Source organism: Felis catus, chromosome B2 (assembly GCF_018350175.1).
Source record: "Felis catus isolate Fca126 chromosome B2, F.catus_Fca126_mat1.0, whole genome shotgun sequence".
NCBI classification, from domain to species: domain Eukaryota; kingdom Metazoa; phylum Chordata; class Mammalia; order Carnivora; family Felidae; genus Felis; species Felis catus.
The window spans coordinates 140765001-140779062 of record NC_058372.1 but is presented as its reverse complement, the minus strand read 5'-3'; the positions used below and the strand labels follow the sequence as shown (position 1 = coordinate 140779062).

The window sequence follows — 14062 nt, the reverse complement described above, 5'->3', positions numbered from 1 at the left end:
CGACCGGGTCCATTGATAGAGTGCTTTTACTATTCTCCCAATATCACGGACTCTGGTTCCAGAATGGCCATGTGGCAACAGCAAAGACAGAAATACTCAGGACTGCATGGCATGAAATGACCTCACGAGAGAACTGGGAGGATTTTTCTGCCTTATATTTGTTCTCGTAACTATGCATCAGCGTCTTGATTATTTTAAGATTGCCAATTTGGTGGGGGGGGGGGGTCCTGCAAATTTCACCACAAAGTAGTTCACTCAGGGCATTAAATTTGTGTGTTGGTTTTTCACTCTAAAGTTCTCTTTTCCAGCTGCCTGTATTCTCCCTTCTCTCCAATCTTCTGGTCCCTGACTGTCACCTGCCCTCCATGGTCATTCCCATAGTCATTCTCCCTTCATCCATTCTTGGATTTAAGATCTCTGGCCTCATAAACACGCCTAACTTGTGACCCTGAGACGCTGTCCACTCCATTCATCCATTCTCCCATCCAAAACTGTTCTAGAGGCTGGTCCATGGCCTCCCCACCCCAGAAACTTCAGTCACAGCCACGTGTAAATAACTCACAACAGAACCTGTGCTCCTCTTTAAACATCAACAGACTATATCATAGCCTCCCTTGATAACTCATAGCAATGACCCAGATCCTAGCATAGAGTTTCTTCTCACAGTTGGATGTACATTAATGTCCAGTAATATTATCAGAAAAAAATCCAATAGCCACCTTCACAGCCTTCAAGCACACATTCTTTCTTCTCTTTGCCCGGTAGGACTACGGGGCCAAAATACATTCAAAGCTCAATTATAAGAATGTAATGCCACAAGTCTTAACAACAATAAAAAAAAAAACTCTACTTAAATTCTACCAATAAATAAATTCCATCAATAACCTCTGCGGGAAGAGAAGGGTGGGCATGTGGGCCATTCCACAACCCGAGAACACCAGAACTGCTGGAGGAAGAACTTAGACGCCTGTCTGCCTCCCTGGGGGATTCGGATGCGCAGCCAGGTTTCAGAACCACTCCTTTAGTGGAGAGAATATACAGGCTGTAGCACCGGACATCCCTGGAGACTGAACAAATTTCTTAATTCTACGAGTTTACTTGTTCACAAATGGGGAGACTGCCTTGCAAGACTGTTGAAAAGTCTACAATCAACATGTGCAATGTGTGTAAGTATACTTACACAGGTAAGTATTCAGTAACAGGAGCTATTATTACTGTTGCCGCTTTCTTGTATCACTATTACCCAGGGCTCTTCTAAAACTTTTTCTCTGAACCTGCATTTCTTTGAGAAGAACAGAAAGCAGTGTGTTTGTAATAGTTTTACCAATGACACCTGACTAGAAGGAGAGACAGATTTCCCGTGTCCCCACCTAAAAGTCTCATACAGGCCACTGTTTACAAGGAAACAAGAAAAACCCCTCAAGGAGTGGCTGCTGACTCACTACCATCTTTTCTGCTCGTCCCGTCCACATCCAGGCGCCCGCTCTCCTGGGAGGGTCACTCGGCACCTGTCCCCACGGTTTCTGTGTTCTCAGTGGGGCCCCCCGCCCCCCCCCCACGACCCCAGCCTGGCATTCATCGTCCCCGCTGCACCATCTTCGCAGCTGCACAGAAACAAGCTGGTTAAGCCCCGAGTCCTGCCATCTGTGGACCATCACTCTCGTGCCTGCATGTTAGCAGAAGTCCACGGAAGACCCCATGCTCTGCAGGATCACGACCAGATACGTGTCCCTATTTTTCTCAATAGTCCTCGTATGGAAAGAAACCAGTCTTCTTCAGGTCAAGGGATAACTGTGTGTTCCTCTTCGTCCACTGTACCCAGTAAGCACATTACCCATACAGACGTCCTTTTCTGCACCCCATAGAATGGGCTGGATGTCAACAACACCTCCCCCAGAGCCAGCAAGCGAGCCTCTGACCCATAATATTTCACAAGCCCTAACGTACCCAGGGAAGGCTCGGCTCTGAAAGCCATACCAAAGCACTCATAAATTTCAGACTGCCCTAATCATCCCCTCCTTTTGCTAAGAAACCAGTTGGAGTACCACTTCAGACCCATTATTCTTATAATGAGAACTTTCCTTCGCAATCCTCTGTCATATCAACCTAATCAAGTGTCATGACTATTATTGATACTGAATTTTACTTTAATTTCAAGTATGTTTACTAACAAAGCAAAGATGAACATTCTTTAAAACTGGTTGTCTAATAAAAATACAAAAATTCTTTGGTTATTTTTGTTCATTATTTTTATTAATCATGACGAAACTCAGTAAGAACTCTCACGTGAGTAAAACTATCTCTTTAAGTATCATTTCAAAATTTTAGAGCGTAGAGACAAAGAAACATGCCAATTCTTCTAGATACAGGTGACACATTCATCTCTCCAACTTTCTAACGACTTCCACTTTTTTTTTTAATTTTTTTTTCAACGTTTTTTATTTATTTTTGGGACAGAAAGAGACAGAGCATGAACGGGGGAGGGGCAGAGAGAGAGGGAGACACAGAATTGGAAACAGGCTCCAGGCTCCGAGCCATCAGCCCAGAGCCCGACGCGGGGCTCGAACTCACGGACCACGAGATCGTGACCTGGCTGAAGTCGGACGCTTAACCGACTGCGCCACCCAGGCGCCCCACGACTTCCACTTTTGAAAGACTCATCTAGCTTCAACATATTTAAGCCCACGCTCGCCCCCGATATTAGTATTATTTAATTCTCAAGTAGGGTTTAGAAATTTTTACAAATTCGAAAAAGACTTCAAAAACTTAGGTTAGAAAGGAAGAGAAAGAGTAGAGTCAAAACTAATTAGAAAGGCCCATAATGGCAATTTCCTTTTTTAAAGGCCATTGTTCCAAAGTGCCTACATTTATCTATCTCCCTCTGTATCTGTTGCTTTTCAGATCCTTCGCATCAGCACATTATCTATACCGCGGGATATTTTCATCCTCGACAAGGTAGAAAGCTTGTCTGCCTCCCTGTGTTATCTGTCCGCGTTCCATTTGAATCCAATTTCCTTGCATTACCTCTGCCCAGGTCAGGGATGAATGGCTGTCAAATTCCCAGTGGAATAAAAAGAAAAACCCTTTCTTCCTGAGGCAGCAAGTTTCAATTCACAGAGCACATGGCTAATCTACATATGTGAAGGTCACGGCACTTCAGTCAAAGAGGTTAAGAATGGAACAGCTCACGTAAGGGGTTGTCTTAAACATCTTGGCATGATGCCCAACAAGTAAGATTGTTGAAAAGCAATAGATAGCTTCTGGCAGCGGTAAGGGGAAAAATATTTTGATCATGTGATGCCGCACACACTACCTAGTTTATTTCATGTGTGAAACTTTGCGCGTCCCTAAAAAATACCACGCGTGCAAATCAAACCCAGATTTCCGCCTCCCCAGTTTAGCCATGCTAGTACACCTTCCTCTTCATAAAATACATTCATATGAAGTTTCTGGACGCACCAAGAATAAAACGTCCACATATTAACAACCAGTTGGCGCAAATAATCTTAAGAGCCGATTACAACTTCTTTACATTAGTTTTTCAAAGAACCATGAAACACCAGGAAAGGGTAGTTAGACTAAAAAAGCACATTCCTTTGAGTTACCCGAATATAACTGTCTTAAATAAAATTCACCTTCTCCCTCCATTCTTCTCTCCCTCCTCATTAATAATACAGCAATACGGAAAACTACAGGAACTTAATGCACAATAAAAGACAAAACACAAAATTGCTTTTCACGTCCTATCTTCACTAATTAATTGCTGAATAAAAGTAAACCATTACTGTTTTAAAGTGTTCATACTTCTGACAAATGTCTCAATGGAGGAGGAAAAACAAAGTCTCGCCCCACATAATGGACAGCAGGGGAGAAACCAAGACCTTCACAAGGCACGCCTCTGCCTGCTGTAGCATGGCACCTTCTGGAGTGTTCTCTCTACTCAGCCAAATGAAACTGAAAGGGAGCTGGCACCAACAGTCGGGAAAGGGAAGCCTTTCAAACCCAGCAAAATCATAACAAATGGAACTATAATTTTTTAAACTTTTCAACAGTTAACAATAATAAACTGTTTCTTTAGCACATGGAGAAAATTAATTAAAAGCAAAAGATCCATCTCACCAATCTGCAAGCTGTCTGCCTACCACCAATTTCCTTCCATTCAAAATTTACACTGCTTATGAGGCCTGAGTTATTCAATCCATATTCTAATTACATGGGATAGGAAGTAAGATGAAAACATTCCACAAACCGTCTTCTTTATTTTAATCACCAATATTCACTTTATAACCTAAGGATATCCTACGCATGTTCTTCTACGCTAACCAACGAACACCACGATGTTTAACAATTTTTCAATATTCCCCGGATATCTTTTCATCTGGTACAGTGTCCCGACGCCAAGGCCACTAAATATTTGTTGATGATGGTGAAATTAAATGCTCCAATTATCGATCTTCTGAATTTCTTTTTCCTTACCAGTTAAAAAACCAGGACTGTAAGAAAAGACTGGAAAACTACAGCAGACATTTTGGAAATGTGATCGACTGCCCCAGCACTCACTCTTCCCAAACACATGGCAAGGGACAGACACATGAGGCAATAAAAAACGAACTGTCTGGATTAGAAATAGGCTTCAAATGCTAACCTACTTGTTCCGAGAGGAAAGACTAACAGGCTGTTAAATTAACTTGTCAAATTAACTAATACCGAACCACAGCTAACTCATTTTAATTCCTTATCCATGAGAAAATACAATCCTTTGTTACTTTTTGAAAGCATCTCCTTCCTTGCCAGGCAGTGTATCAGAACTTTATCAAGTGTCCTTCTTAAAACAATTCCATGGGTTAAGTCTTCCTTCCCATCTCCTTAGACCAGAGGGAACTTCAAACGCCAGGGAGTAAAGAGGCTAGCCCAAGGTCACGCAGGTGGTGAATGTCCAATCTTGCAGGTTCTCTAACCTGCACACCTTTGGCTCTTGCCCTCGCCCCTCCTGCTTCCATTCCCAAGCTTCTTCACTAACGTAACTTCTCGCTGACCAGCTCTCAGCTTATTAGACTTTATTTAGTGCAGCGCCTTCTTACCCCTACCCCGACCCCAGTCTAGTCTGTGTGAGATGAGACACTAACATCAAGACTTCTCCCACCAAACTATTTACACTGTATTGTGTAGCACGGTTACTGGTCCTTAGGCCCTGCGTTGTCATTTTACCAAGGTCCACCATCCAGTACAGTACAGGCACACATACTAGGTCGTCCACAAACATCTGCCCGATACCCTGGCTCTTGCTATGATGACACAAATCTCTAGTCCCAAAGCCCTGACGACACACAGGAGATTGTTCAATACGGTGAAGGTAAATGAACTGAATTCTAAATCCTTCATGCTAATGACACTATAAAGTCATCTCTTTAGCTGAAAATTCACCTTATGATGCCCAAACAAAAACCCAAATTAAGATCGCTTTCTCATCAATATCACAGCACCTAAGAACAAACTCCAAGTATACTGACCCTCCACATAAAACCTTGAAGCAGTAACTGAACAGATTTTCTTGCAACGGATGTTGGAAATGTATAATACACGCATCAGGAAATTTTCAGTTTGGATACATTATCAACTATTCAAATAGTTCTTAGATGATGCACTTTGAGGGATATAGTCTTTCTGCAGAAGAATAATGTAGCCATTCATTTTAATTTCCACTTTGTAAAACACCAGGAGTCCATGACAATTCACCAGGGAAAATTATGGATTATATGTTATATTTACTCTTTGTATCTTAAGCACCAAGTGGTGCTCAGTAAGATTTGTTCATAATAGAATTAAAGTTTGTCCCTGATACTTTTATAAATCTCAGCATTAACAGAAAGAAAGAAAGAAAGAAAGAAAGAAAGAAAGAAAGAAAGAGGAAAAGAAAAGAAAAGAAAAGAAAGAGGAAAAGAAAAGAAAAGAAAAGAAAAGAAAAGAAAAGAAAAGAAAAGAAAAGAAAAGAAAGAAAGAAAGAAAGAAAGAAAGAAAGAAAGAAAGAAAGAAAGAAAGAAAGAGAAACCATTCCTCTCTACATATCCGAGGCAGGCCCTTGGCATTCATTCTCAGCTTTGACATTCCCTACTTTGACTATTTGAGAGCAGCACCACCCTTGGTGATACGCAGAGTAAATGATAATCTTGCTAAGGACCAAATGTGAACCACAGAGTCAGTAAAATTGAAACAGATACAGAAGTAAGTTACTTAAGCATGAATCAGAGACCAAAGTCCACCATTCAGAATTGCAAAAAAGCCTAGTTTTAATTTTTTGAAACTTTGTTCCTTTGCAGAAAGCACTTCCCCTAAAAAAGCTAGTCAATTTCATAGATCATGAACGTGGAAAGGACAAAGACCTAGAAGATAGGAATAATTCTCAGAATCTACTAATTAACATTAATGACGGAATACCGTGAGGCAGCACCTGAGATCCGATGACGCCAATCCATCACAGTTCTATTGATCAACCAAAACCAATTCATCCAATTGTTCACAAGAGTCCCAATCAGTACAAAACTACATTTTGTGAGGGAAATTGCCGTGGTATTCACAAAATCTGTATATTTGCATAGACCTCAGTTTATATTCACTGAACATGTCTGGGACCCAGTATAGTTTAATAAGATGTTCAGTGGTGCATTGCTGATTAGGCACCGTATTTTTTAAAATTCAGAGCAGCACAGAATTTTGCAGCTGGGAGGGACTGGGGTCACCTAATTGATGGAGGCAGGGGCTTATCTGCGACCACACCCCTGAACCGCATCAGGGCCAGGCAGAGAACAAGAACTCAGGGCTCACTACACAGTGGGAAGGCAGGTGGGAAGAAAAGAGACACCACGGAACAATGCCACCGATTTACAGAGATGACCTCAGCGGCGGCCCCGCCCAGCAGCCAACATTCCAGATCAGGAAACTGAGCCTCTGCCATATCTCAGAGAAAATGGGCACTCAAGCCTACAAATGAATCAAAGTCTGACCAAGTCCAAGCCCAAGATCTTTCCATTACATCAGGATGCCTCGTAATATATTCACATTCTCTCATAAATCCTCATAATGACAGAAATAAACTAATATACAACAAACATACCAGTTCCCTTAGAAATATGTCTGCTTCTTCAGACAGACTCTTGCTCAGCAGTAGCAATGTTTTACGTTTCTATTTCCAAGGTCATTTATAATTCATTGGGTAAAGTGAATTTATTATAAAAAAATATGAGCTGAAAGCAGAAAATTTAAAGGATATTAGAATGGGGTTACAGCTTGATATATATAAATATATGGTCATGGAAACTTCAAATTTGCTTCTTAAGTTTTCATAAATTAGTTGCCAAACTCTAGACAAATTTTAAAATTACCAGTCATTTCAAAATAAGGTTACGAAGCGCGATGAGTGGTTTAACTTCTAAGATGCTCATCACAAAAAGAAACAGGAGATACTAAGAATTCTGGAACAGCCTCCACTAATCATCAATGCCTCGCTTTCTGAAAGGTTTATTTCAGGACCCAGAAGCAGTAGCTGAATTTACTCCTCAGCCAGCATACATTATCTAAACAGTTACCAAAAATACTCCAGCAATCCAAGTATCTTCCTAAATCTGAGCAGACTGTTTTAACTTTTTTCCAAGAGCCTATGTAATGTAGAAAACTGAGAAAAAGAAAAAGGACCATTCTATATAAATTTCAAACTGATTATATTTTCCTTCTCTTAGTTATTATTCTTTGTAGCGGGATCTTTATTTTGTTCCGGCACAAAGCCAGTAATTGATTGGTAGAAATGGAAAAGAGTCACTAGCTCACATCAACTATATCACAACAATCTACAATTATTTGTTTTGCCAAAATCCACTCCCCCACCCAAAAAAAGCTGGCCAACAGACTGCTGACCCACATGGTTGCTATTTGCATTCTGTTTAAATGAGCCAGTTCTAAGTCAACGATGCCAAAAATGCCATGCCCAGGTTCAGTGGGGAGAGGCTTGGCACGCTGTCTCTCTGAACTGCACACAGAAGCAACAGCAATCTCCAGACCCTAGCTACCGTCCGGCACTGGGCTGATTAGGAAAATGGGTGCTTAATAAATATTTGCCAACCGATCATCTGGAGTAGATACTTGTCCACCACACACATCACAGCATGCACAAATGCTGTGTTTACACCTTAAAAAATCATTGTTGCTTCCAAGCACACACTCTTAAATCACAGTTCACTCTCTATGTCCTCTGTGGAATCCATGGTTAATATACACAACTGATCGGCTAAAGATGTGACTACCTATCAGCATCAATGGCAGCGAAAATACAATTCCAAATTTTATACACAAAAAAGCCTCTTCTGAAGACTAACCAGGATTCAAGAAGCAACCCTTTGCAGCTGCCTCTAAATTTAATTAAAAGACCAATCATCTTAATTTAGGAATTTTTCCACATACAAAGAATTTCTGCAGCTTTACAAAGGACTACAAATTAAAAACATAAGGGGGGGAAGCACAAACTTGGGGGCACAGAACACTATGAAAAAAGACCCAGCATCACACAGACTGGCTGTTTGCTCAGGCTGGGGGGGGGGGGGGTTATAACAAGTAATTTAAAAAAGAAGCTAAACATGCAAAAGATAAGAGAAGTAAAGGGAAAAATGATCATGCTAACAGTTCGTTTCCACATCCTATCATCTAACCAAGTACCAGGCTTCTCTCAACAAAGTATCCCAAACCTTTCAACAGAAAGGCTTCAAAAAGCTGCTTTTAAGCTTTTAATGACCTGACAATGAAACAACGAACCCACATAGGACACACTTACACACTTCGGAACAGACAAAACCTGGGAAGATCACCCCAAAGTCAGAGCTGGGCAGAAGTAGTGGAACGAACACACACACACACACACACACACACACACACACACATACACACCATGAGCACTGCTAGGGAACATGTGAGGAAGGATTTACTAATCAACTACAAAGCAGCAAGATTAATGGCCATGAAAAGATTATTTTCCTTATAATACACATTATAACTAACCATTTGAAAGTCTGACATGAAGGAAGGGAAGGAAAAAATGTACTTTTTTATTTCCGTTTGGGAAGACAAAAGTTCTGGAAATCAGATGGTGGTCCACAACAATGTGAACGTACTTAATGTCACTGAACTGCACACCTAAAAATGAGTAAAACGGTAAATTTTATGTTCTGTGTTATTTTACCGCAATAAAAAAATACATAGATATAATTTTTTTAGCAACCCATAGTTTTCAAAGCGTGGTCCAGGATTTTCTTCCAGTTTTCATCAAATATGGCTTCCCTTCCAGAGTCACCTAATAAGTAACGACCTGTCTGAGTCTCAAGTTTCATCTTTCATCAAGGCCCAAATGAGACCTGAGAAGTGCATCCTACAAAAGATGGTGAGCAGAGGCCAAATCTACTTCAATTCAAAAGGTCGGTCTTGCTATGACAGATCTGTTCCAGATTCTACTGCCACCTACCTAAAATAAGAGTGTCCATTGGTAAACCGGATATGCTGAAGATCTTAGAGCTCTGGTCTCTTTCCTACCAATAAGCATCATCCAAGAAACAAATTAATTTCATCATTAGTTCATCTGTCAAACTCAGTGGCCTTCTAGTATTCTTGGCACTGATCCATTCAGAAGTGGGCTTTTGAAAACTGTCTATTGGATCCTATTCAAATACGTAAATCTAAGGAAATAGTTTTCTCAGAATTATTCCAAGTTAAAGCCTTTGAAAATAGAACATGTTTGCTGAAAACTTACTGCGGAGACACACATTTTAGTTTGATAAATCCACTCGCTCACTCAATTAGTGTGAATTGTTAAGTTAAAACCACAGTATGCATGTAGCAACAACTCCATTCATTCCAGTGTTAGCGTAAGGCAAAATAAGTGTGTACTTAATGACACCTGGGTACCGATACCTCTATCATTTTCTCTTCACCAAAATTCTCAGGGGAAAAAGTCACCAACGTATACCAAGTTTTTAGATCAAAGTTATCATTCAATCATCCAATTAAACCAAAAAGAGCCACTTAATCTTGTATAAATGCCTCCGAACTGTAAAAGCAGTATCGTTTGATAGTTGTACATCTGTGATATATGCGCATCCTCAGTGGGTAAGCAGTTGTGCCCGGTACTTCTCCCCCTCCCTATACACACACACACACACACACACACACACACACACACACACACGGAGAAGTCAAATAGAGAACCCTCAGCCTCCCATACACATACACAGCCAGGTGTGCTCCTTCACATATCCACAGAGAATCTGCACAAATATCCTGATGAAGAAAGGGCACCTCAGGAAAACCCTGTGACCAACAAGTATCTGATTCCAAAAAGGCCTAGGATGTGCAAGTGGCCCGTAAGCATAAACAGCATTATAAAATGTCATAAAAATTTTGTAACATCCACTTTGAAAATCTAATTATTGCAAGAAAAAAATTAAAGGAATTTGAGTTTTATTAACATTCCTTTTGAGCCTCCATAAATCTGTTGATTTAAGTGATACATGACAGTTCTTTCAAATGTAAATATAAGCTTCAAACTTCCAAAACTACACACAGGCCAAAATGAAAGTGACACAAGTGAGTTATTAGTTCCTTTTCCTCAATGATGGATCAAAGTACACAGATCCATTAACTGAGCAGTGTCAGTCTAGCATAGTGAGAAAAACCTCTAAATTTAGGACGCTGGGCAAAAAGCTAATATAGTCAGTCCCCAGTGCAATACATCCAAAATTTACATGTCCAAATCAGTCTTCAAAATAAGTAGCAAAATTTCAGAGACCCCAACAAATTTTAAATCGAACCACTCTCATCCTAGGAGAGAACAAGAGTTAAATAAGTGAAATGATCATCTTTTCAGTTAGCCTGTCTGTCATATAGGTATTTATCCTACGGAAGTAAGTTCCTATTACATCAGAAGCCATTTTTTTTTTAAGATGTACTCTGCCCCAAAATATAAAGTAACAAAGTCCATTAATAAGAAATAGAACTGAAAACTCAACCCCATTCTCTTACACCTGTTTTCTTTAAAACGTGTGTCTAATAAAACTACCAAATGAATTTATGAGCCTTCCTCTACACTGTCTTATATTTTCAAAATTGGTCCTCAAACCAGAATTAATACTATTTTTATACCAGCATGAAGATGTTATTCTCTCAATTCTAATGGAATAACATGATATTTAGAGGGAAGGTACATTAGTTTAAGTGTCTAAGAGTGATGTGGATTATTTCCATCTCTACAACACGCTTGTGATATTCTGATACAATATGATGCCGGGGAAAATGGAACAAGCAGAAAAAGCCCTGCCAAAGATTGATTCCGAAATACAGATAAAAAGCACAACCAAAGTAAAAAAGGGAGTTAAGGCTTCTCATTATAGAGACAAGACAAGAATACGATGCTCCCTAGAACATACTTACCAATTTTATGTTAATATAAATGTAAATTTAAGTGACAGCTGCCTTAAAGAGTAGTTATCATCAAAATAAAATGGTCAAAACTAAGCACACAGAAATCAGGATATCCAAAGAAAACAATTTTAAACCACGCACCCTTTCCTCCCAGGTAACCTAGGAAAACAGAAAACTGTAAATATAGTCTATGTATTTTGTTTTGGTTTTTTAAATGCTAGGCCTTTTCTATGAACCACAGCTGCCAATTCCATATTCTCTGACGACACAGCAGCCAGCCAGCCAGCCATATCTCAGCAAATATATTAATTCAGGGCACAACAATTTCTTTACAAGGTTTAAAACATCAGATAGGGTAAAACATCACTGGGAGGGGAAGTGGGGAATGATGTTATGCTATAATGTATCTTATACAAATTTTAAGGTCATCAGGAACCAGTCTGTAACTTCCTGCTTTGTAAGCCAGCTAGTCACTTCTTTGAATGATAAATAAGGCTCTTTTTATTACGTTGTGTTATATTCTGTTAAACTGAAGTGAAAATAGCATTAATGGAATTTGGCACAGATGTGGACATTATACAATATTACTTACAGGAGCAGACCTCAGTACTCCTTTTGAACTGCTCTATCGAAATACTTTATCTCACAAAAAAACCCAGCAACAAACTGTATCATAAAATGGCTTATTTCACTTTTTAAAAAGACCTTCCCAATACAATATACAGACATATTTTGTTCCCAATTATAAAAACATTTGCTGCCCAATATAAACAATTCCTAAAATCAAAAATGAAACTAAATGTGCTAAAGCCACAAGAAAATTTCATCATTTAACAACGTGATTTAATAGTACTTTATGGCCTATAGTGACATAGTGATTCAATATTTTGGACAAATAACTATGCCTTAATATAATGATCACAACAAATACTAAATAAATACTAGCTTCCCAAAAAGAAAACACATAAAAAAGACACATTCCACACATTATACGGCAAAGTACCTAAGAGAAATCTGTGAATCTAGGTCATATGCCCAGCAGTTTCCTTGCCCCTCAAAAATAAAAAAGCTATTCCCAAGGGTCACACCGAGGACATAATGGATTCACTCTCATTCCAAGAAAACAAAATACTTAAAATGATTGGTACCATTAAGAAATAATACTTTAAAGTAACAAGGACCTACATCTGCCTCTATCATCTCTCCGTTCTAGTTTACCAAGATGGGAATTTTAAACTATCCCTTTAAAAGCAAGCTGACAAAGCAAATCTTTTTAAAATTAATTACGTGGGTTTAGTTACACGAGCCTCCTCTGTGTTTTCACTTGTGTGCACCAAAAATGAAAATTGATAATCACAAATTTTCTATCAAGAGCAGGAAAATACATTCTCATTAAAAGTTAAACTCCAGTAACCAAAGATTTGAAAGCCAGTGGACACTAATGTCCTCGGCCAGGGATTCACAGGATTATCTGTTAAATTCAGTCCTGTGTTCACTCTGACGAATCTCTCCCCTAAGATATGACTGTTATTAAAATACGCCTTCCTAAAATAAATAAGCTAAGTAGATTACAACCGCTGTTATTCCTTCCTAACAAATGAGGATTTTAAAAACTTTCACAGCATTTAAGATGTCTACAAAAGAAAGATTATTTGGAAGAAACACACCCAGAACAGCCTGCATGAGATAGTTTCCCTAATACATGTGTAAGCACTTCAAATAAGGGTCACACCACCGAACCCAACAAAATAATCAAGAAGAAAATAATGAAATAATTTTCAGTATTTCACAAGATTATCCATGTTTCCCCTTTGATTAATTCTTGTGTACAAAATTATAGTTTCCTCACTTCATGCTTATGTCAATTCAATTGAAACTCCTTATCCTCATTTTAAATGATCAGCACCGTTACAACATAAATTACTAGAAATACAGCTTTAATCTTGTTATAAAGCTAATTCAATATCCCTAAAAGAGACCGCTGCATATCAGGATCTTGAAATGTTATCATTTTTAATTTTACACTAAACTACGTGTGCTGACAATTCACATTTTTTCCCCCACAGTTTAATCTGGAAAGGGCACTTCAATAAACGCTTTGCAAATCCAGAAATTGCTAAAATTTTTGGCTTCGTTACATTTCAATTGCCACATCTTCATACTACAATTCAAGTCCGTGATATATGCAGTGTCCACATTAAGACTGTCAAAGATCTGATTTTTGTAAATGCCCAATACTGGACACCAGCATAATGTTTTCAGGATTTAATCCTCTTATTAATAACTATGATTCATAATAACTTAAGCTTTAAATAATATTCAACCTTACATCTGCTTGTAATAGAGCTCAGTTATTATTTGTGGCAAGAATTTTTGTGACTGTACTGCTCAGCACTTCTATTTACATCAGCAGTGCTAAATGCCCAATGGTGAGAGGGGAGCCAATCAGATGGCAGATTAGATGTCAACTCAGAGGCAGCTGTCTGGAGACTATTACAGCCAGTTTACCTCCACAATTCAAATTCCAAACCTTGCAAAGGAGATCAAGTCAGTCTTTAGGCTCAGCCTACGAGCAAGAAACAGCAAGAGTGCAGGACACTTCCTAATA

The 14062-nt window shown here is 39.1% G+C and overlaps 1 protein-coding gene across 10 annotated transcripts in view; it reads right to left on the bottom strand.

Moving 5' to 3' along the window:
- ARID1B (AT-rich interaction domain 1B) overlaps positions 1–14062 on the bottom strand; it is a 443873-nt gene that overhangs the window by 426915 nt on the left and 2896 nt on the right. The window lies entirely within an intron of this gene.